At 37.7% G+C, this 24,300-nt stretch overlaps 1 protein-coding gene across 4 annotated transcripts in view; it reads right to left on the bottom strand.

Annotated features, from left to right (window-relative positions):
• The window catches only part of PDE10A (phosphodiesterase 10A), a 347,743-nt gene that overhangs the window by 142,236 nt on the left and 181,207 nt on the right, over window positions 1–24,300 (bottom strand). The window lies entirely within an intron of this gene.

Genomic DNA, 24,300 nt, shown 5'->3' with positions numbered 1-24,300 from the left:
GCTGAACGTAAAACCACTGATTTACTAAGAAAGGGAAAAGAAAAACAGTATTTAGGAATAAGTCAATTACAACACATTAATATTTTTATTATTATTATTTTGTCTTATTTGGCATTCCAACAAATATAACAAAAAGGCTCCTCATCAAAACACAAATTATTAAATCCCAAGCAAGCACCATCTTATGAACATCTATCTCTCCATGTCATGCAGAGATGTAAGAATGGTCCCATTGTATCAGACCTGGGAGTAGCCACCAAAGCATTCATCCCAGCTCCTGAGAGTCAGGGAAACCTTCACTACAAAATTCAGTGAGAGAAAGGTTCAGCTCGTCCTTATTGTAATACTGGTTTTGTGCTTTGCTGAAACACACACTTTCTCCACAGCAAATATAAATTCTTGTTAGAGTTAACAAATGTTACATGGATCAATAGCATAAGATATCAAAACATATTGGTCTTAGCACAAACAGAAACCTAACTAAACTGGTATCAGCATAGACTCCAACAGAGGGTGCATTGTCCAGTTTCCTTTATTTTTGCAAATGTGGATGTTTTTATGACCTGCCAGTGACAATGTGCACTGCTAAACAGGAAGTTTGAAGCTCAAAAATGGCCATTTGTTTTTCTGCACCACAGTCACTCTCTTCCAGCAGTCAATTGAAGAGCCAGACAAGCTTTGAATGATTCTCATTTAGCTTACGTAGCCAGAAACAACACTAAAAAACAAAGATGAGAGAAAGCAAAGTGAATCACAAAGGACAGTCTGAAGATAACAGAAGAGATCTATTCACAATTAAAATATACCACTGGAATGACACAATATGTGAGAAGTACAGAATCGGAATCATACAGTTCACACAGTATATGTCCTTTAGTTCTTTCTGACTAAGGCTATTTTAACAAGGTTAGATAATCAGAAAAGGTGGCATAAGTTTGTCCATTAGCCATTATGAGTCTAGGAAAATATGTACTTGGCTAGATACATGAGAACAAAGGAGAAAAAAGCCAATTTTCACAAATTTTGTTTAAAAATTCACATTATATGGTTTAAATTAGGACTCTTTTGTCAGATTCAGTATTAATATAAATACAAAAAGAACCCAAAACAAAGGGTTAGTCTACAAAGTGAGCTATAAAACAGAAGAGTGGCACACTGTTATTTAAGTGTGGGAAAGAATGCAGTGTTCCTCTCATCATTTGTGTTTTGTAAGTAGATTGGACTTTTTTATAACCACACTTACTCGCACTTTCCATAACTAAATCCGACACAGTGCATAATTCTGTTCCTTGGCAGAATAAAAATTCTGATTTTCTTTGCAAGTCAGACCAGTTCAGCAGAATCAAATTTATAGCATGAATAAATCACCAAAACCCAAGATAACATCTCAAAACAGTGCAATATATAAGCCTTAGCTATGTTTTACAAACACATTAATCATGAGCAGATTGAATAGGCCCACAGTAAAACAAACTGTTCATCTGCATCCATCTGAGTTCCTTTCAATGGGTCACAAAATATTCTTACATCAATATTCTACAGTACCTCCACCATGTTTTGCTAAAGCTGTTCAGCGGACCCTGGTCTTCAAAGTAATTTTTCAGACACTTGGATGCATGCAAAACATCACTCAGTGCATGACATACACCCTGGGTCCCCCATTCTCCTACCACCACAACCACTGTAAAGGATTCCCGAGGTACTGCTGAATTTCCAAAGCAGAATGAGATACAAATCAGGGCTGTGCCTACATTAGCACAGCCTGCCCAGGAGTCAATTTCCAGACCAAAATAGGTGATTACAGCATTCACACTTTTAATGTTTAGGTTAGTTTTATTTCAAACTCTATCTATTCTGGTCCTATACACCAAAGAAAATGCTGTAGTGCACATCCCAGGTTTTTTTAGTCTGGAAATAATCCAGTTAATGGATGGATGCTCTGTTGGACCATTTTCTGATGTGATCCAAGAACAAATGACAACAACTAGGACTAGGACAGTCACCTCAAAAGCACATTTCTGACCTGAACATACTAATGTGGACATGGTGCCAGCCACAGTACTTCAGTTAGTGTCAAATTTTTATGTCAGCCATGGAAGAACAATCCAGCAGATAGAAACTTCAGCAATGGGCAATCTAGTACCCCATCACCATAAATCCGTTCTACCACCAGGTAGAATGGAGCCTCTAATAGGAGAAAATTGTCAGTGGTTCTTCATAACCTGACCAAATAAATCTTTCCCAGATCCCTGCCCTTCTCTCCACTTGATCATACACTTCCTTAGACCGAGGCTGAAACCACTTCCTCAATGACCCAAGTCTTACCCTTTCTCACTCAGCCCACCACCTGAAATGCTCTTCCTGAGCAACCTCCCTATGACTTTGTTCCTTTTCTCCTTAAACTAACTGTGAGTAAACATTCAGAGTAATCTCCCATGCAGGAAATCTGCACCTTCATCTAACTCTCATTCTTTCAAGCCAAGATTGAGTCTCCAGAAGACCTGCACACAGAGCCATGAAGTGCAGCAATGATGCCAAAAAAACAGATGAACAAGAGGAGGAGTCAGCCTGTAGCAACCTGGAAAGGAAAAAGTTCTCAAGCTATCTGAATAATGAAAAACTCTGTACAAGTTCAACAGCCAGGGAATAGAATACACTTCAGTTGGGAGATCATCAGAAAGAAGACAGCCAAAAAGCAATCTTACAATATACAAGGGAAGAAGAATTACAGACTGTAAAATTGTTCAGGACAGAATAAAAATGGATCTTGTAAAGTACTGCATGCAATTCAGAAACATGAGAAAAAGAGAGAATATATGTATGTGTAGGACGGATGCAGATAATTAATACAGTTATTATTTTATCAGAAAAAATGCAAAATCTTATTATGCTATCCTTCAAAATGTTCTCACTAACATGTCACAGAATCTTACATTTCACACTAAAAAAAAACAATGCTTTTCATTGCAAAGCTCAGGCTAGAGGTGGAATGCAGCAAAACTACTGCTCAGTAATGGTTAATATACCATTTAATTGACCTAACTGATGCAAGCTAAGTATTAGTGCAGTTTCAGACGAAAAGCATAAAAATTAGTGAAATGCAAAAACAAAATGAATTTACACATTATTTTTTCTTCATGTATGTTTTCATATTTATTCTCCTTGAAAAAATAAACTATTATTGTAAACTTCATGTCTAACAAAATTGTTTAAAGAATGAGTGAAGAAAATTATTTCATTTTATCTGGCTCAGTCCCTTTCTGCTAGCTGAACCTAACCTAACCCCAACCTTTCACCTAGTGAAGAAATGGTCCAGTGTTTGCTATGGATCCAGACTGGGATCTTGGTTTCGGTAGGGGATTAGGTACTTCTGAAAACAGGTGGTAGTAATAAGAAACTACTTTGCAGCACTGTCTGTTGGTTTCAGCAAAAACAGTAAAAACAGGAAAAGGCTTAAACTAGCCCAATTTAATAAGAAATACAAGAAAATGTAATAGTTTTCACAGCTGAAAATCTGTGCAAAGGTTCTAAGCTTTGTAAGAGGCAAGCTCTGTAAGATGATCAGGAAACTGAAGCACTCACTGCTAAGTTTAAAAGGCAAACAGAAGTAAACTTTTTTTTTCCTCCACAAATTTAAAAAAAAAAAAAATCACAAAATACAAATTAAAAATCATTCTTTTTGAATAAGCATATTAAAAAGTGAAGTACTTTCCCCACAGCATGGAAAAAGGTTAAAAATTTAAGCCAGTGAGTTTGACCCACATCAATCTCCTGTTGATTGAAGAGTGTTAAGTTACAGAATCACACATATTTACAGACATATTATGGAAACTGCATTACATTATTTGATGTCTTACCCAGTAACACAGACACTGTTTCTTGATAACACTTAACACACTCTAGTCTCAGACAGGATGATTGTTGCTGTCTTGCCCTATTCCATTCCCTCCTCCCTCATATTGAAACCATAATACTTTCAGTAGCCAAAGACATTTTTATAACCTTTTTTGACCTAATCCCTAAGACCATAAAAAATATTTAAGGGCATTTCCCTACTGTCAAAAAGAGAATTATTCCATTTCAAGTATCTGTCAAATCTAAGAAATCTACTGTACAATATTTTATTTCTGTGTAAGAAGGTCAGCTGAAATTTTCAGTAATGTCAAAAGCAAATCAGCTGCTCTTTTCCCACCACCCTTTAAAAAAAGTCTTGCCTTCTTTCTGTTATATAACTTCCCCTTCCAAGTACAACAGGTAGGAGAAAGAAAACCTGTTCTGAACTATAATGTGCCAAAATGTAATCATCTTCAAGACTGTCAACAACTCTAAAAGAATCTCCAGATCAATGTAACAATTTTAGGGAAGATTTTTGCTATCCTGTAATCTGTGGGATCTCCTTTAGGTCAGAAGTATCCCAAACAGGGGGCCTGTGGTCTTGAAAATACAATCATTGGGACAAGTCTTAAACAAAGTCCCTTACTAGAAATCTAGGACTCTTTCTATTCTTTAGAAATCAATGTCTCTTCAACTACACCTGGAAAAAAGATATTGCACATAAAATATTGTAACCAGTTGAAACTATATTAGTAGATAAAACAGAACCCTTCAACCATGAGTTTGAAGTATTCCTCCCCCACCCACTTCCTGTCCTCAAATCTGTCACATGGCGAAATGCAGAGATAATCACTGCTTCTACACACAGTCTGTATTTCACAACAAAAACAGAGGGGACCCCTATAAACCCCCAGCATTTTGAGTGAGTAGAAAATAACACCACAATTCTGAAGTCAACTCAAGAATTGTTCAGCTATTCTTGGATCTCCTAAGTGATAATGATCACCTTGATTCTCCAAATCAAGGGATATTCTTAAAGTTCTTCATACAATGATAAACAAGTGTACAACCGAGCCACAGATGGTGAGACTCAAATAATCTTTCTTGTATTTAACTTCACCTCAAATGTCTTCTTAGTCTCTAATCCAAAACTAAATAAAAAGGCAGTGAAAGTCTGCAAGTCATCTACACCAACATCACCATTAGTCCTTCTCAATGCAAAGGCTGCCAAACAACTGGGGTAAGCTTAACATGTAGAGCTGCCACGCTCTAAAACACTTCCAGGACACAAACCTGAGCCAGTGCTGATTCAAAGTGCTTTGAAGCAAACTATCTTCCATTATTCTAAGCTAGATCTCTGCTTATAAAACCTTTGTTTCCCAAAATCCTGTAACATTCTATTCTTTCCTGAAAGACGACTGTTTTCACTCAGCCCGGCAAAAGATTTGTCCATATATGGACAACCCTGAAGACAACAAATGGCTCTTTTCCCAGTCTATTATCAAGCCAGGAAATTAGACTGCCTGAGGTACTCTGCCTTACTTACTCAGTTCAGAGCCGAGAGGAAACATTCTTGAGTTCGTTAATCATCCATTTTCACACGAAGGTGAACTGGATGCTTTTCCTTTACAGCTTTAGCAGCAATCGCCACCATCAATTACATGGAAGATTAAAGTCCTCACACAGCCATGGGAGATAACGGAGCGCTAACGACGGCAGTGAAAGTTACAGGGCAGACAGCTGTGTCCCCGAGGGCTTGGCGGGGGGAAGAAGAAAAGTAATATAAGAATTTAAAATAAAATAAATATCACACATCAATAAATTCTGCAACACTGAAAAAGTGGTAACAGGAAAAAAGCAAAAGCCCTGTGTTTTTAGTAAAGTCTCAGCTATTTTCTTGCCCTTCTTCATATTTAAATGCAGTTCTACATAAACCTACAGCCTGAAGAACACTATGGATATGAAACACTTTACTCTCTGATACTCAGGGGCCTGTAAAGTTCTTTTACCTTTCCATGCACAACTTGTAGTTGAACTCACTGTCTTTAGTAAGGAAAAAAAAACATACATGAGAGGAATCTATAGTCTGAATAGATCTGAAAAATAGGTTCAAGGTTCAAAGAACTTAAGACTTTCTAAATGGCCAAGAAATTTCATCCTCCTTTCACACTGGAAACCCTGCAAAGAAACCCCTCTCATGGAGTCAGCTCAACTACCTAAAAACTTAGTGGCAAGCCAGTCTTTGCTTTTTTAAGCTGCAACAAAGGAAATTATTGAGGAAGCATTAAAACCCAAGTGCACCATAAAATGCATCTACCAGAAAACTAGCTGCTATTTGCAATAAAGAACGTGCCTTATTTAAATGGTAACAAATCACCACAGTCCCTATGCCCTATTAAGACATAAAGAATGTATCATAAGAAATATGACCAAAAGCTGGTATTTGAGCTCCTCAGAAGCTAGCATACTTCTTTCAGAAACTTGAGTAGGTGGGTCTGTATTTTCTGAATGGAAAAATATGAACCAATATGTCATAATCTATTTAAGTTTTGTTGGTATTTTTTAAATCTTCTGCCAGAAAATTCCTTATTGCCCCTTCCATTTCTTGGTGTCCCAATTGTCTTCTCAGCTATGTTTATTTTCTGATTGGCAAGGAAACTACAAAATTCTATCTCAAGGTTTTTTTATATGCTTTCTTGTTCTCTTCCGTTTTCCTCCTATGAAGACATCCTACGCACGTTAATCTTTCAAAGTATGTTTCACAATCGAATCAAGATGCTCTTTATGCTGCCAGCATTAGTCAAGGCAACAAACAGCTAAAAAATGGCTACTTAAAGCAGTCACTGAAATGTAACTGCTAGATATCCACCCCTAATACTTCTCAAAAAGATTATGGGTATCTATAAAACTACCAGTCTCACTCGTTTGACAGATGCTCTCCCTTGGTAAAGCTGTCAGCATGGGGGCAGGTGTTTGGTCTTTCTGAGGAAAGTATCTTCTGAAATGAAGCTGTTATGGGATAATAAATAACCCAAAAAAACCCCTCTTCCTGACGATACTGCATCTACTGAAAGGCTGTGGTAGGAATCAATTAACAATGACAAATTTTGGAAGGAGGAAAGACCACTGAAAGCACTCTCACCCTTTCAGCAGGTAGCCCCAACAGGGGAGGCACCAGGAATGGCACCTCTGTATTTTAGGAAGATATGAACAGATGAGTTTATGTTGTTAAAAACACTGCTACGAGCACTTGGTAGTACTCTATTTCCTTCCCTGGCTTCCCACCTTCTACATGTATATTACATGGGAATTTCACTAATGTATTGTACCTTTGTCAAGAAAAATATATTCACCATAAATCTAAATCTAAACCATGCATAACTTAAAATCATCAGGGGAGGGAAGCAGGTGACTTAAGTGAAACTGCAACAATTCTAGCAGTTTGCCATTTAACAACAGCATCTAAAAGCATTATTTCCCTTCCTCCTTTAGTCCATTAAATCAGTCAAATGAAGGGTTATTTCATCCCTCCAGCACAGTAGTCCACTTCAAAATGCCATAGCACTGAAAAACAACTACTGTCTACATGCAATTATGTGAATACCGAAAGAAAAGCTGTAGAATGGCAAGCTAGTTTACATTTATAGTTCGGACTCCAGTCTCTCCACCATTACCAACAGCACGGTTTCCTCACCACAGCCTCAGAAACAGCAACTACCATTTATTTTCATAAAGCCTGCTGCTTTTCAAATATGTCACAAGCCCATCTGTTAAGCCAAAGAAAGGGATGTCTCTAAAACATTAAAAAAATGTCTGGAAAATTAAGCTGATTTCAAGCCAAAGGTAGCAAGTGCCTGTGTATGAAGTATTGCTGTGAGCTCAGTTAAAAGGGTAAAGGAACTTTAAGTATGCTGTAAACCAGATATTAATCTCCTGAAACACAGAAACTTCTTGCTTTCCACTTCCAATAGAGAAAAAATTGGTTAAATATAATAAACTAAAACATAATTGGATGTCAAATATCCTTGTTCAGGCAGTTCCACTGTGCTCTTCAAAACCTGGAATTAAGTTAATTGAATTAATTATTCTTGTCCAAATCACTATCCCAGCAGCTTTTAAGTGTGTTTGTTAAGGAGCTTTGATGGTCCGCTTTCACAACTGCCCCAAAAAAAAAAAATTATGTTGACAGATTTTCAGCCCTGAACATTGCACAACTGGCTGGAGGACAAAGCAGGGAGTTGCCTGTCTGCAGCATCCGATCAGGAGAACCATCTCTTTGCTCTAAAATTCCAGCTGCTACAGGATCAGCACTATCCTTACCAATTCACTTTTAATACTTGCCACAAACACGGTGGGAATGAAAAGTCTGTTTCAAGTCCAAAATGCAAGTTACGATTCAGAAATACACCTCTAGTGTATTTCACAGCTGGTGTCCCTTAGTAGAATAGCTATTTAATGTTCTGTTTTCTTAAAAAGCTCCACAAAAATATCACAATCCTTTCATAAGCAAAACACAAGCTGCCATCCCCACTCCCATCTTCAGACCGGCAGAGAAAAAGACCCTATTTTTTCATTACAGGGGAGTTAGTGGAGGAAAGCTGCTTTTCATTTTATGTAGGACATACATATAAGGAGAAATCAGCAGCAAAGCTGTATAGAAGTTTGATTAGAAAAATACATCACGGCTTGCAATTCTCTCCTTTCCCTTGTTTTCCATTTTTTTATAAACACAAAATGCAGGTCATGCCCTTGAGCTTCTGCCAATGTATGATTTTACAGAAAGGCCATGTGAATAACTGAGTGGTTCAATATGAAGTAAATGACCAAAGAAACAAAATAAGAGGATGATAATTGTTTCAGATGAGATTTCTCTTCAGTAGGAACTGAGTGCACCAACATCTGCAAAAGGAAAACTTCCACCAGTTTAACATACCTTACTCATTAGTTCAGACCATTTGAGAGCGTCCTTCCAAGTTAATTTTCCTGAAATCTGTAGCTAACCCAATCTTTATTTAATTCACAAATGAGTTTAGAGACACGTCATTCCACTTAAAATAATAAAGGTCTATTTGGGGGGGAAAAAAAAAAATCTACGTACAGGTTTCAACTGTGGATCCAGCTCTTGTTTAGAGAGTTTTACTGGGATTTGAGCTGCAAATTCATCTTTGGCCTGGAGAAAGGAACAGTCACAAAGCGACCATAAACAGAATAAGTATCTCCCAGCTGTTACAAAAACATACTTTGCTTTACTTTACAAAATAATTTTATCCTACTGTTTTTAAACCATTTGCAGAAGTTTTCTTCAGCAAGATTTATGCAGAGTTAAGCAAATAAAAAAAACAACCATTGAGTTTTCTGTGCTACAGTATACAGAAAGAACAACTGTCTGTCTAGCTGCCGTTCCCTTCCTGTCAAAGCAGACATGAGGCTCAGCCCATGGCTTTCAAGCTTCCTTGAGACCATGGGCTAGAATTGGGAATTACCCCTAACACAATTCCATAACATAATTACTATTATTTTTAGTAATACAGAGCCATCAGAGTACCATTAGGACCAAGACAGAAGGGAACCTTTGCAAGTAGTCATTTTTGCTTCCACATGTGCATGCATAAGCAATTGACAGAGTGCCTAAAAAGTTCCACAGAACTTTTCACAACAATATCACACAGGTCTGGCTGAAGTCCAAAAACATCTTGGTCGTCAAAGTGTCTGTACACAGGAGGGACTTTTTTGCTTTATATATATATATTTTTTTTTTTTTTTTTTTATTGGCTTTTTGCTTTCCCAGCTCCTATACCACCATTGCCTTAAATACAGCAAAAATCAGCTAAAATTACTAAACATCAAACCTCTCCTCTAATCTCCACCAAAACCAAGGCTGTACAAGAATCAATAAGGGAATGCTTTTTCCTTTGGAGCATTTTTGAAGATTTTTCTGGCTACAAAGTTGATACATATAGTTATTCACTCTACAAGTTACCACTAAGGTAAATATCTTAAATGTGTGCTGTTTTCTAACCGTGACCAGAAAAAAAACATTTGGGCACCCCAAGCATTCAAACCTACCACTTATACATCATGGAGCTTCCACATACTGCCGTAACTTTTTCTGAAGTCAAGCAGAGGAAGCCGTGTCAAAAAATTAGCAAGTCATGTCACTGTGTTCCACGGGTCAAAATATGATATTTGATAGTAGACACTGAATACTCTCAAGTGAGAAAATGTATTTCCACTTCAGATTAAATTAGGTTTTAGGCAAAATAGATAAAATAACAAATCAGAAAGTGATTTTGCTTAAACATACACAGTTTCAGCTGGCAGGAACAGTGATACTGTTTCAACTTAATGCATTCTAGTTTTCAAGACAGACTGAGAAGAAAGAATGCATCTTCATCAGAAAATATATTCCTGACAGGAGTAATACACACTAGATAGATCTTGACAGGAGTAACACGCATTAGATAAATATTTAGTCTATTTGAAAAATTTATCTATCAAGTCCATCCAGCTTTATGCATCTAGCCCCTCTTGCCATATCAATTATGTTGATCCCCTGTTTTAGCACAGTCTGCAGAAAAAGCTTTGTTGAAATACGATTTCGTTACACCATATTTCAAAATATTTTGTTTAAATACTCATCGTGAATAAAAACTTTCAATACTTCCTTGAGGGGCCGATGTCAGGAAATCGGATTAATAAAGCATGAACTATCCATTACAACAGAAAGATCAAATTATAGGAGTAAATATGATAAATAAATAGTGGTGTTTCATCTCCAGCTGGGCTTAAAACCACGACACATGGTAACAGAAATCAATGACAAATCTCGCATTAAACGAAGCAGAGCTGAGATTTTTGTTCTGTTTCCAGGAAACACAAATGCATTACATCAGTTGAGATGCACTTCCCATCACGATGACTCGATTGCAGAGTCCCTTGGTAAATGACACTTGAGAAGGAAAAAGCTACTGAAAACATCACTGACCTCTCCCGCAGAAGCTACGTATCTCTGCCTTCTCCATAAAGCACTAAAAATTTTAGGAATCCAAAGAAATTAGAGGCATCATTAATAGAACATCAATTCTACCAAGGGAAGATGCAACAACAGCAAAAAACCAACAGATCTTTAAAAAGTCAAAAGTTACAACACATGCAATTGCCATACTGGCTTGTCAGCTACAAAATTTGCCCCTAAAATAGATTTTGACCTTGTGATTAACTGTAATCAAATTTGACCATACCATACATGTGTCAGATGAGCTCATGAAAATCAGCAGCTGGGAAGGCCACAGAGACATGAACAAGTGTCCACAGAAGCTCTGCCCATCTTATGAGACAGCAGATATTCCAGGCAGCCAGAAATTGGTGGAGAAAGGAGAAAAGAAAAAGCATCAGGAATATCCAGACTTCAGGTCTAATGACTACTGAACTGATTGGGGTTTAGGGGTTATTGGTCTTTGTCTTACTAAATTTGAATTGAACAGGTGCAGAGCTGAGCAGGTTCATGGTGTTTCAGCAGAAAAATCAAGCATGCAAAGTTTCTAAATTATGAAGACATAAAATAGGAGAGCAGCATTTTGGGTGGTACCCAAGTCATATACTGCTCTAAAAAAAGAAAGTATTATGCCAGTAAGATAACAATATTTGCATTGCAGCATTTTACCAAAATAATTCAAAAATACATAGACTTTTTTCAGAACAAGATTATTACCAAATAAGTCTGAGATTGAAATAAACTGCTAAAACTAACTAAATAAATCCCAAGTCTTAATTCAAAAGTTTCATTGAACTGCATATCAGGTGATCAGTTGATAAAACTGAAGGACTAAGCCTTCACAGGCAGATTTTGGCAGCCAAACAATATAAAAGACACCAGCAAGTAAAGTAAACATTTAACCTCCAGCAGTACAGGACAGGAAGTGACTGCTATCCGTGCTTCTGCATGTAAATGACAAAGAGCACACTTAATAGCACCATAGGAAAGTATCAGTAACCATCATTTAGACTGAAGAGATATTACTTTATATAATATTGCCACTGTACAATTTTAAAGGTACTTATCTATTTTTTCTTATTTACACTCTTTATTGACACTCCTCCCAAAACCCAATAATTATCTTGAAGTTCAAGAGCTCTGATATAGCTTCAGAAAGATTTCCCTACTGATGCAAAGATGCAGGTTTGAGTTATGAAAACATCTACAAAAAACATTACATTGCCAACTGAAGTTCTCCCTCAGTAGGCTTAATCTTTCACTTTTTAAGCAACAGCATTTAGCACAATTAGTTGTGGCCAGACCATACCAGTAAATAAATAGGAGGAAGAAAGTATGTTCTGAAACTCAGAGCAAATTCAGCGCAAAAGGTGATGCAAAACTGCCTCAAATTCTAATGCTCAAGATCAATAAATGAGGCAAAAAACGGTAAGTGCCCAGAAAACTGTGAACTGCAAATACACGAGAAGCATCTGAATAATATCTTCTAGTTTGTCTTCTCTTTAACATGTTTTGTCTTTCCTTCCTTTTTTTTTCTCCCCCAGTCTTTTTGATGGCAGTGAGGTAAACTTGTCATCTTTATTGTTCTTTCCATTTCTCACTAAATGTAATGCTATCTGCTAAAGCATTAATTCTGTCCTCAATTAAAATGTAACTTAGAAAAGTGGTAGCAGCAGAAATAGATCTAATCAAAACTAATAATTACCTCACACTTCATGCTTTTAATGCAAGAACCTTTAAAGTAGTTTCACTGTTGTCCTTGAAGAGAATGATGCACTATTATGTTTTTCATCCAAAACTCCCAGATTCCCAGCATCTGGGAGGTGTTTACAGAAAAAGACAGACACAAACACAAATTAAGTCACAGGAAGCTATAGAACAGTCTGCTTGGATCATTGCAACAATGTTGTCTGACAGAGGGATCCCCAGATTAGAAGCCAAGTGGTAAAGTCTCACTGTGGCTCTGCCATTTTTCTGCTTTGTAGCCACTCATCTACTTTGGTAAGGTTTCCCCAGCTGCTTGAAAAGAGGACAGCGTTGTTCATTTGGCAACTTCCTGGTTTTGAAAACTTCCAGGCTTGTTTTGAGAACTGGTTTGTGTTCACTCAGTTCTTGGGGCAGGGGCTGGGTAGGGGTGGTGGATATAATTATTTCAGGTTATATCCAACCATTGACTGACCAAGGAAACTAGTGGATATTGTACTTCTGCCTAATCCCTTTCCTTTTGCATTCTTCAGTAATATGCAAGTGGCAAGAGACTATTACTGTCCCATAGCACCAAAAAGGATATAAAGCTATTACAGAGCATCCAAAGGAGGGTAACCAAGATGATGAAGGGCCTTGAGGGGAAGCCATATGATGAACAGCTGAGGCCACTTGGTCTGTTCAGCCTCAAGAACAGGAGACTGAGAGGAGACCTCACTGAAGTTACAACTTCCTCATTAGAGGAAGAGGAGGGGCAGGCACTGATCTCTTCTCTGTGGTGACCAGTGACAGGACCCAAGGGAATGGTCTGAGATTGTGTCAGGGGAGGGTTAGGCTGGATATTAGGAAAAGGTTCTTCCCCCAGAGGGTGGTTGGGCACTGGAACAGGCTCCCCAGGGCAGTGGTCATAGCACCAGCCTGACAGCTCAAGAAGTGTTTGGACAATGCCCTCAGGCACACAGACAGTGCTCTCAAGCTCATTATGTGATTCTTTGGGTTGTTCTGCGCAGGGCCAGTAGCTGGACTCAGTGGTCTTGCAGGTCCTTTCCAACTCAGTATATTCTATGATTCTATAAAAAAAACTTATTTCATGCCCACAAAACTTTCATGCAACCACGATCAGTAGAAAAGCCTGAAAGAAAACTAGCAACTCCATCTCTGTAAAAGGTCTTCACAGTAGAATTAGAAGGATTTGGGGGTTGCTACAAAAAAAAAAGAAGATACCAAGTAACACTTCCTATCAACATCATGCACATTCTGGGCTGGGTAAAGTACTGGGCAAGATAAGCGAAAGTCCTGTGAGGAAAAAAAAACCAAACACCAGACCAAAAAAAACCCTGAGCTTATAAGCAGAAACTTTCATAAAGCTGACTTCCCAGATGGCAGAATTTACATTAAATAGATCATGCTATATCCCCATCTTCCATGTTAAATAACATATTTTAAATATACACTCCCAACACATAAACATGTCTGCACAAGGGGAGGAGGACTCATGTGTAGAAAGAACAGCCTTAAGGAGGAAGAATTAGGCCATTTATTTAAACAGGAGGGTTAGTTTATGTGAACTTCAAGTGACCACAAAACTATGGCGTAAGTGTACAAGCACAGTCAAGCTGATCTAAGATGAGCTGCTGATGAAAGGGGTTATCCTGTCATCAGCTCCCAGCAACAGGCTGACGTGTCACCAGGCTTCCCATCAGCACCAGTGAGTGACCCTTTGACTCCAGAAATTCAACTTCCTGAACTTATTCAGGAAGTTAACTAATAGAAAACTTACTCTACACCAGAGACAGTCAACAAGCACTTAACAGATCTCAGACCCCTGAAACAGCCTGGTTTGGGATCAGACACGTTCCAGAATTAACAGACGGAAAGGGGAATGAAGGAAGACGGCGTAACACTTTATGTCCTCATTGTTCCTAACAGCCTTTTGCACTCTGCTTCTAGAGATTACCATCATGTGAGTAGGACCCAAGGACACCTTTGCAGTTCTTCAGCCATCACAGCAGCCTACAGCTCAGTAAGTCAGCTGACCTTCACCTCTGCGTGTATCACAGGTTAGGAAGCCAAATAATGTGCTTGAGCCTTTTTTCTGCTACCTCTGCTGAGCTGGTTGTGACTTCAAGCAAAGAAGCACAGGTTAAGTATCTCAGTTGCCACTAGTAGACTTGCCAGAGCTCATCTCTGACATCTAAAACGTACGAAAATCATATGAGTTTAAGCCAATACTAAAGTCTTTGTAGAGGACTTAAAATCAGTTTGTCAACTCAGTTTAATTTCCAAAGCGAAGTTCAGAACAGAACTACATTTAAACAAAGCTTAAGCTTTAACAATTTATGTTCTGGCAAAATAATTCAAAAATTCCAATATTGCTCAATATAACTGTGTAATTGTTCTCATGTTCTCTTTTCAATTTTGATATATCTAGCAAATTTCAACTTTCTTACCATTCCTCCCTTCAGCTCCATAAACAGCAAAAGAATTGTGAAACAAGAGAAACATAAACCTCCTTTTTAGAAGTGCTTGGGAAAAAGTGTTTCTTGGCACAGCAGAACGGCTAGTTGCTTTGATTCAAACACAAGTTGTTAAGACAAGATGTTGCAAAGTGCTAAGAGAGTAGTTCCACATATTTTTTAAAGAAGTACAGACAGCTGAATGAACAAAAGCAAACAAAAAATTAGCTTTGCAGTCAAATCAGAAGGTAACACCTGCAACATCATCTGGTAAACAAGAACCAAGGCTTGTCATGGACAAGTACAAGGTCACCATCATCAAAGCAGCCAACCACAGTGATGTTAGCTATACTCACAACATATCCACAGCCAGAGCCACCCAAGGCCATTCATGTTAAGAGACAGAGAAGGGCATGTGCTCTACATGTAGCCAGAATTACACTTTAATAAACTGTTAGGGAAAAAAAAGCAGGAACAAGCTGGATAAGTTATTAAACTACAATTAAATCATTCAAAAAAAAAAAAAAAGAAAATTAAAACCACATGGGGTAAAACAGCAAAACTTTCAGAGCGACCTTAAAAAACAATGGTAAAGGACATTCTCAGCTGGCATAAACAAAAGATTGTCAAATAGCAGCTGGTTTATTCATGAAGATAATATTAAGCTGCAAAAATAAAGAAATAAATTAAAATATTATCTGTTAGTACATTCATAAAGTATGTAATATTCACCAGGCACACTTGTGTTGTTACTAAGGAGGAAAAAGTTAATAGTTAAGCAGAAAGAAAGCATTTGTGACATTAAAAAGAAAAGTAACACTCACACTTAAAAAACAGTAATCTTTTACTTCAGTCAAATCTTATGCTTCATTGAAGAGATTCCCTTGAAATTTGATAATTTCCTGGGAGATATTTACATATCAAGCCTTTCATCTACCCCAAAAGAAACCTCTTAAAGTTTATAAATAGCTTTCCCTATAAGGATGAACATTTTCTTCTGCTGTAATTGCATTCCTTTAAGCAATAAATATGTTAAACTCCTCTTACCATTCCAGTCTTCTCCCTGTTCTATTTCTGATTTTTGTCCCTTCAATACTGCTGTCTTAGATGGACAAGTCTCCATCATCTTTCATTAACTTAAGATATATGATATCACCACACACACTTCATTCATCCTTGTCAACTGATCAACTTTGTGTCTTCTTGTTCTCCTATGAACATTCACATACATATTTTAGTCACAACTTCCAAAAATCCTTTCAAAGCAGCAAGTCCAGGAAACAAAGACAGAAAATATAAATAATTGTGCTGACTCAGGCAGCAACCCATGTCCTCCAATATGGTCCCTTATTCACTGGATGCATCTTTCATTCAGGACTTTGTAGAACCTGTAGCTCATTCCCTAGGAGAACCTGGTCTGTAGAAACAAGGTCTGCCTACTGCCACAGTTTAGACTGTTTGGTTCCTCTGCTGGTCCACAGAGCTGTGTCCCTAAACAAGTAATTAAAACAGCCCAGAGCCTGATCCTTAGCTACAAAGTACAGGGGCATGACACAGCTTGCATCTGCAAAGCTAAACTCTTCTCCTTTCACAAGGTCCAAAGAGGCAAGCATAATTCCCAGTGCTTTTTGGGAACAGTCTGCCTTTGCTTACTCCAAACACGCATGCAATTAGGCCTCAGCCTAAACTGGACCAAGGAGCATGCTAAAAATTAAGCAGAATAGACAGGACTAAAGCTCAAGCCTACATCCTCTGTGCTTAGTTCAAAAAGCGTAAGCATTGCGTATAGCTCCAACAAAAGTCAAAAAAAGGTCTGAAAGAAACACTCAATCTACAAGGACATTCCTACCCACAAAGAGTCTATGAAAGTTCCTGCAGCATGCCAAATGATGCTGTTCTCTCCACCTTCACAAGAGCTAAGCCAGAAGTTGTACAGGGAATGCACTGTTCTATAAACGTTGGAGACTGCAGGTCACCCATACTCTCTGATATTTTCAAAGCACTTCTCAAAACAGCACCTCTAATCCCAACACTTTCTTGCATTCATAATAATGAGGCCACAGAACTACATTTAACACTCAAGATCCATGAAAAAGCAGATTCCAAGAGCAGTTATCTCAGGAGTCTATTGGTAAAATCTGAAGTCTGAAGAAACAGAAACATTGAGACACATCCACAAAAAAGCGATTTGCTCTCAAGAATGAGACACGGAAGCCTGGCATGATGAAACCTGAGCATATTAGCTAAGGCAGTGCCTGTTTTGAGAACAGATGAGTTCAGTTTCCTGTTACATCAAACAGTAACTTCCATCAGTCCTACGTGTGCTCGAAAAAAAGCAAGAAAAAATTTCTACTGACATCACACTTAGGGCTGGGCAGACAGTGGCGGATTAGGAAATACAATGAGTCACTGCAAATACTGAACACATCGTGAGCATTTTCAAACTACCAAGCAAAATTTCTTCTTACCAAAAAAATCCAGACAATACTGTTTAAGTGAACCATACCAGAAGAAGAATAATAGTACCGTAGTGCCTTCACGCAAAAAAAGTAGTTGGGGAAAACAAAAACACTGTAAAAAGGACAGTAGAAGACACCAGACCACTGCAGGAAGAAACAAAATCAACACAATTCAGCAATCAAGAAGGAAACATCAGCTAAAATAAGCTTATGGGTGGACAAGGGGGAAGTAATATACAGCTGAAATTACAGATACAACTGAAAGACAGGCATGCAAAGAAAGGACATCCGACAGAGCTATGTTCCAAAAAATAATTCACTCTAGAGAAGCTGCCAAGGTATCTGTATATGCATGAAAGAAAACCAAAATATAAACACAAAAAAACCCAGTGTAAGTAAAATAATGAGTTACCATAAACGTAACTGCTATGTGTTAGGAAAAAAAAAAAATCATTAGTGAAATATTGAGACACTTTTTTTTTTTTTTTTTAAGACTAAGTCAAAGACCTTTAGAAGAAAGAGAAGTAGCTTTATCCAGTTTGGAAGCAAATAAAATAAGACACTATGGAAGAAATACAATGGAGATATAAAAACTAGGCAGTTAGGAAAACTATAAAAGAATAAAAAGGATGCATATTTAGCCACCATAATTCAGGATAAACATCTTATTCTCTGAACCACAGTGTTACAGAAATGCTACTAAAATATACATGACAAAGAAAGTGGCTTCTTTCCTGCCAATTTGGAAGCTTCCCACAGGGTGAAGCAAAGCAAACAGTATTACTAAGGTAAGTATAGCAGTGCTTGTCAGCAGCTACAAATACCTGCTACTTTGGGTATGAATGGGTCAGAAGGATTAGAGATGTGATATTTCTGTACAAAGTTATTAGAACTTCATATGCAAAAGTTTCCTTTAGGAAGTATTTGTGGCTTGACATTAGGGGATTTCTTTTTGATACAAGTGAAAGGATAAAGGAAGGAAGAATGCTGAAATTATTACCAGCTGAATAAACTTTGTTAAGAGAAGTACAGCTCTGTTGCATGGGAGTTGGTTGATAATGAAGAAACAAGAAATTAGATCAATAAGTACTAATGAAAACATTAACAGTTTTCAGATGGAAGGTGGAGTAACTGGTCTCAGACTCTGACAATCTCTTCTTTGGGTCCCAGCACCAAAGAATTACTACTGCTGCTTCTACACGGTTTTTTATTAATATTTTAATTAGATATCAATAACATTACTATGTGTTCTCTGAAGGCAGTGAATAATAGTCACAAGCCTTCTCTTTTAGTATTCTTGAGCCAGAACTACTTCAGGAAGTCTTCAAGTGATACATTGTGATAACTGATACACTGAAACATGGACCCTACTCTAGTCCTTTTGAGCCGTAAGATTTGGCATCTCTTAATGATGTGAGATTTTATTATTAAAAATCTCTAAAACTTGTTATCAATGTGTTTTCCAAAAGAACATGAAATTTGTAAAAACTGGTTTTTGTTCTTAATGCCACCTGTGACAAGGTGCTTAGGAGATGGACTTAAGAAAGCTTCCTGCAGCAATAAATCACTGAGAAAAGATTCATTAAAAGAATTTGCAAATAAAAGTGTTCTTCATAAGTGATACATTTTTTTAACTAATTCATATTCTTTCCAAGTTTTTTTTTTTAAGACATAATTAGCATACTTCAGTGTTGAAATAAAGTATTCATAGAGTGCAAAAAAGTAAAGATTAATGCACAACTTTACGGTAAAAATTTAGAACTTGTTAACCAGATTGTCCCTCTCCTGCAAAAGCAAACACATCATGAGCATTTTGGAATGTTCATTTGTTAACAAAGTCATGGTGGTGAGTCTGTTACCTGCCTTTTGAACTGCCTCATTTGAGTGTGCAACACAACATTACATTGTCTGGCACAGCAGGAGCCAAAGTCTTCAATAAACACCAGCCAGGCTGGTTCCTCCCACACTGATTATGACAGCTTGACAAGAAGTGATGAAGAAACCACAGAAATATGACACTTTCTCACAAGCTTTTAAAAGGGGACAAGAATGGCAAGGGAAGCCCACCTGCCAGGATGAAAATCTTGTGTCCTCACCTTGAAACAAATTAGAAAGAAAAAAACCTTGCATCATTTAATAGCAGAGCTCAAAGCTGAGACTTGATTCAACACAGTTGTCAGGTTCAACTGCATCAACTTGTCACATCCCCAAGCCAAGCAAGGCTGAGCTGCGAGAGCCTTCAGATGGCAAAGGCAGCAGCACTCTCAGAGCTGCTAAACAGTAGGAGGCACTCTTCAAACTCTGGCCGTGGGAAGCCAAGCACCGGCACAAGCGAGGACAAACTACAGAGCAGGCCGGATCTTTAGCAGAAATACCAACAAGAAATACCGAACTGTTTCAGCCATAATTGGCACTCATGGGGAATGCAATGCCTTCATTTCTATAATATATAAAGCAACCCTTGTATATAACCTCTGAAGCTCCTATAAATTACAATTTTTGGGTGCTATAAATATTTTGGATAAACGCTATTGTACACTACTATAACAAAACCAGTACCTTAAGAAATTATTCATTACATCTGCAGAACACTTTGAGTGTGGCATTGTAGCTAATTATGTAGAAGTAAGTCAAACTCATTACTGGATTTTACCTTTTTTTAATTTAACAGAACATATCATAACTACTTAGGTTTTATCACAGCTGTTCTTCAAAGCTGGACAGTCAATTTGTTACAACAAATGAAACAGCTAACCAAATCTTTTGGAACAATATATGAATGGTTATTTCTGTGAAATTTACTAGTGAAGATGTGACCAACACACACAAAGATTAAATTGTTTTTAGGACAAGAGTTAAAATCAATACAAGGTATAACAAAAATGGAAACACTGTTCCATAAAAAAAAGTGCCAGACTTCCCATTCCTGCAAATAGTGTTTCTTCATTTAACAATTATACTTTTTTTTAATTATTAAAAAAAAAATTGAAATCAACACACTTTACTACTTACTTGACAAAACAGCAAAAAGAAAATCAGATTTAGTAACAGTGTTCGAGTACAGGTACTTGTATTTGAAACAGCCAGCAGAGGGAGTATAAAAACAATTTTAAAAACCTCAAACAGCCTTTTTTCTCTTTAAATATTTTTTACTTATGATTTTAGCTTTCCTTTAGGATACAATGACAGTCCCAGCAGTCAAAAATTATGATATTATAAAACAAGCAAAAAAAATAATTCTAAATTATTAAACAGAATGACTTGAAATCCAAATATTTTTTAAAGTAGCATTAAATAACGACCTGATACTAAACTCAATCTGAAATACAATTTTAAATACAGGTAAGGTTAATATCAATCAACAGGCTGCATAAGCCCTTTCCAAGTCATAAATCCACTCACTTACAGACTCTCATTCTTAACTTTCTGAGTCTAGAACTAAGTCCATGATTTCCTAATATTGAGAGAACATTGGTGTTAATATATTTGTATTAGAACACAGCACAGAATCTTAAACTAAACAAAAGTTACTGCTGTACTGATCTTTACGACAGATGATATAAGAGCAAGTCAGCCAGGTATATGGCCTAGATCATTAGTGGAAATAAGCATTCATACGACTGTTTTAAAATCAAGTCACTAAGCCATGTACATGCTGAATAAAAACTCATCTTTACGCATCAGGTTTTCACCATGTCCAGCTGATGACGGTGGCTTAAACATGAGCAAAAGGGAGAAGGACACAAATGGGGTGAATGAAGTTGCCAGCCTTGTGTTAGAATATTAAATAAACTGCCATCCTCCTCACACAAGTGGCAAAAAGAAATCATCTCCCAACTCATCTAAACTATCCAACTGTGCATAATCACACCTTCCACAGTCCATCTCACAGGAGGAGCAAGGTTACTGAGTTAACAGGGAAGGCGTTACCTCCTCTCTCAAGGCTTATGAGTGCTAGGTACTCCCAAGCCATCAGGCAAACACAGGCAGCAGAGCTGTGGAGTCAAAGGAACAGGACATTAGATATTCCAAATGGGAACTGCATGTTTTACAGACAACCATTTGTAAAAATACCTGACCTGACCAAGCAAGCCTTTCTCCACTGTTAACTGCTTGTGCTTGCATGGTGTTCATTACCTTTCCCTGCCATTCCTTGCTGTCTGCCCTATGTATTGTTCTGCTATCCCACTAAATAGAATGGCAGTGCTGCAGACCGGGATACATGGTGTTCCTATACATTAATGCAAAATGTGAAACACCAGTCCTGATGGGAGATGTTGAATGACTTCACTTATCATAACTATATCCTACTTTAGTGATAATTTTGCTTTCAATTAACCTGGAGTCAGAATCCATGGGGTGCAAACCAGAGACAATCCCATTTTTTACCTCATCTAAATTTTAAGCATGATTTAATTGTAAAAATTCTGCCCACCTTCACACAAGGGATGATTGCTGAAGATCAGCATTTAACACCCTGACTGCAAAAAAATGAATACACAGACCAGGGAAAAACAAGATTCAAGACAAGATTAACTTTCCCACTAGATCAAGTAACAGGAATACCTTTGACATTATTTGAATTTTAATTGCTATTTTTTTCCTGAACTGATCTTACAGATCTTACTGTGTTTATTCTTTCTTAGAGTGCTGCTTAATCAGAAAGTCTCTGTGACATGTGAAGGTATGGACTAAAAAAGCCAGAAAAAAGATAACTGTATATACTAACAATATGCTGTTAATCCTCTGACAAGCAGAAAGCCCACATACTGTAAAGAACTTATACCTGCCAGTAGACTCATGGGACACAAATGACATATGCTACACCAGCACCATGAGAGAAGACCTTGAATGTGGAAGGAAGATAGGATGCTCCCCTAAAAGTAAGACATTTCCCAGAGACCTGAAATACTGGAATACCTGGCAACTTGCAGAATTCAAAATATGACAGAACTCCACTGGAGTATTGATCCAGGATGTTCAATACTAGAAGTTTCTTAAAACACCGTGTTATGCACCAAGACTTTAAACAGTTAAGAAAAACAACATACACCACATGAAGCTCACATAAGCTTCTGCAGTCCAGTGCTTCATTACGAATTTTAATAAGATAAATAGCCAGATATGGCACAAACTGAGTATTGCGGAACCTAAAATTTTAATAATAACAATAATAAAAATAATCTTTCTAACAAAATCCTGACTAGAGAGCATGCAAGTTGAAAGAGCTCAGAGATGAAAGAAGAACACATCTCTAGCAATTTCACTGTTTTCCACTCTTGAGGATTCTGTTATGTCACTTTTAAATCTTCTTTCCAGAAGGATTCATCTCAATTCTCTTCCCTACAGAACTCCTCAGGTTCTCTGCAAAAATATTTAGGCTTCTTTTTTTGTCTTTAAAGTCAAAGAGCATATATATGTACATAGGTATGATTTAGAACATAAAATAAAATTCAGGAGACAAAAGCTATGAGACACAGCACATTATCTTCATTATTTTACATGATCTCATCCTCTTCAAAACAATGATAGCCTTCCAGCTGCACTGTAACCAGGACTGTGCACAGTACTCCAAACAGCTGGACAAGTGCTCTCTGCAGTAGCTGCACTGGAACTGAATAGTATCTTGTTTGACTTCCCTCCACTCCATTTTTCAGCCTGGTTTCCTAAGGAAATCAGATTTATGCAATCACTCAGGGAGGGAGGGAAGTGTACACATACGTACATATGTACCGCATGTGGATGTCTGTCCATCCATCTGCCTGGCCTCACTAATACCTTTTGAGCCCATTGGTCAGTTTCAATCACACTCAAAAGAGGAGCAGAGAATATCAGACTTTTGAGTTCTTGAAAGTTTCATGAGCGCAGGCTGCAGAGTATGGAAAAGTGTTTCCACAGAGAGAAGCTGCATGTCGTCTTAGACATCAGTAAACTCACAGGGGAAAGAATAGTTCTGCTCCTTTCCTGCCTGCCGGAAAATCTTCAGTCAGAGGTCACATTCAGTGAAAGACGACCAAATTTCTTGTGTTCAAGAGTTCATAAAATAGCTTAAGTTGAATTCACTACTGCTTTTAAAACTGTGTTTTGAACAAAGCTGTTGTTTTCCACATCATCTTTTTCCTGGTCTAGCAAGGAGTGAATTGCCCTACATGATACACATTCCCTGCCTCAGTCCATTGCTCTCAGGACCACTTATTTTAAAACATCAGCATCATACCACACTCATGGCAGCATTCTACCTCTCCCAAACACAAAGCAAATTAAAACTGGAAGAGCTTAGGCTGCCCTTCAGGTCTCAAGACTAAACAAGTATGTAGCTCTGTAACATAATTAACTATTGAATAAAGTTTCAAAAAGACAGTGCAGCAAATACATAATCATCTTTATTCACCTCTGCCCTGGAACACAAGTACTACCACACTTGTGGGTTCTTGTGCTCAAGACAGCTCTAAGCAATAAAACAGATAACGAGGTTTCAGTGAACATCTCTGTAGTTCTTCTCACCTCCCCCCAGTGAACTCTACATGGTTTACCTGTATCCAAAAAGCCACCTTTATCAAAGTATACTAACAGATTACAATTCAAGTCTAGGGATACCTTTAGGCATAGGTCCACAAACTAAGAAGCTGTCTCAAAAAGAAAATATAACCACAGCTGACTGAAGTCACCCTAAGCATCAAAATACTAGACAAGAAAAAAAAAAAAGTTCCTTGGTAAAAAAAAAATTATTTCAGCCCTGATACATGCTCCGCTTGTAAATTCTTTAGTCCCATGACCACACCGAACCCCAGCACATTTTCCGGCGGGCCGCTACAACTGAGGGCTGGCGGGGTACACGGGCAGCCAGACCCCG

Source organism: Corvus brachyrhynchos, unplaced genomic scaffold, assembly GCF_000691975.1.
Source record: "Corvus brachyrhynchos isolate BGI_N302 unplaced genomic scaffold, ASM69197v1 scaffold70, whole genome shotgun sequence".
Lineage (NCBI taxonomy): Eukaryota > Metazoa > Chordata > Aves > Passeriformes > Corvidae > Corvus > Corvus brachyrhynchos.
Note: the sequence above shows the minus strand (reverse complement) of the source record. Positions and strands in the feature narration are given on the sequence as shown.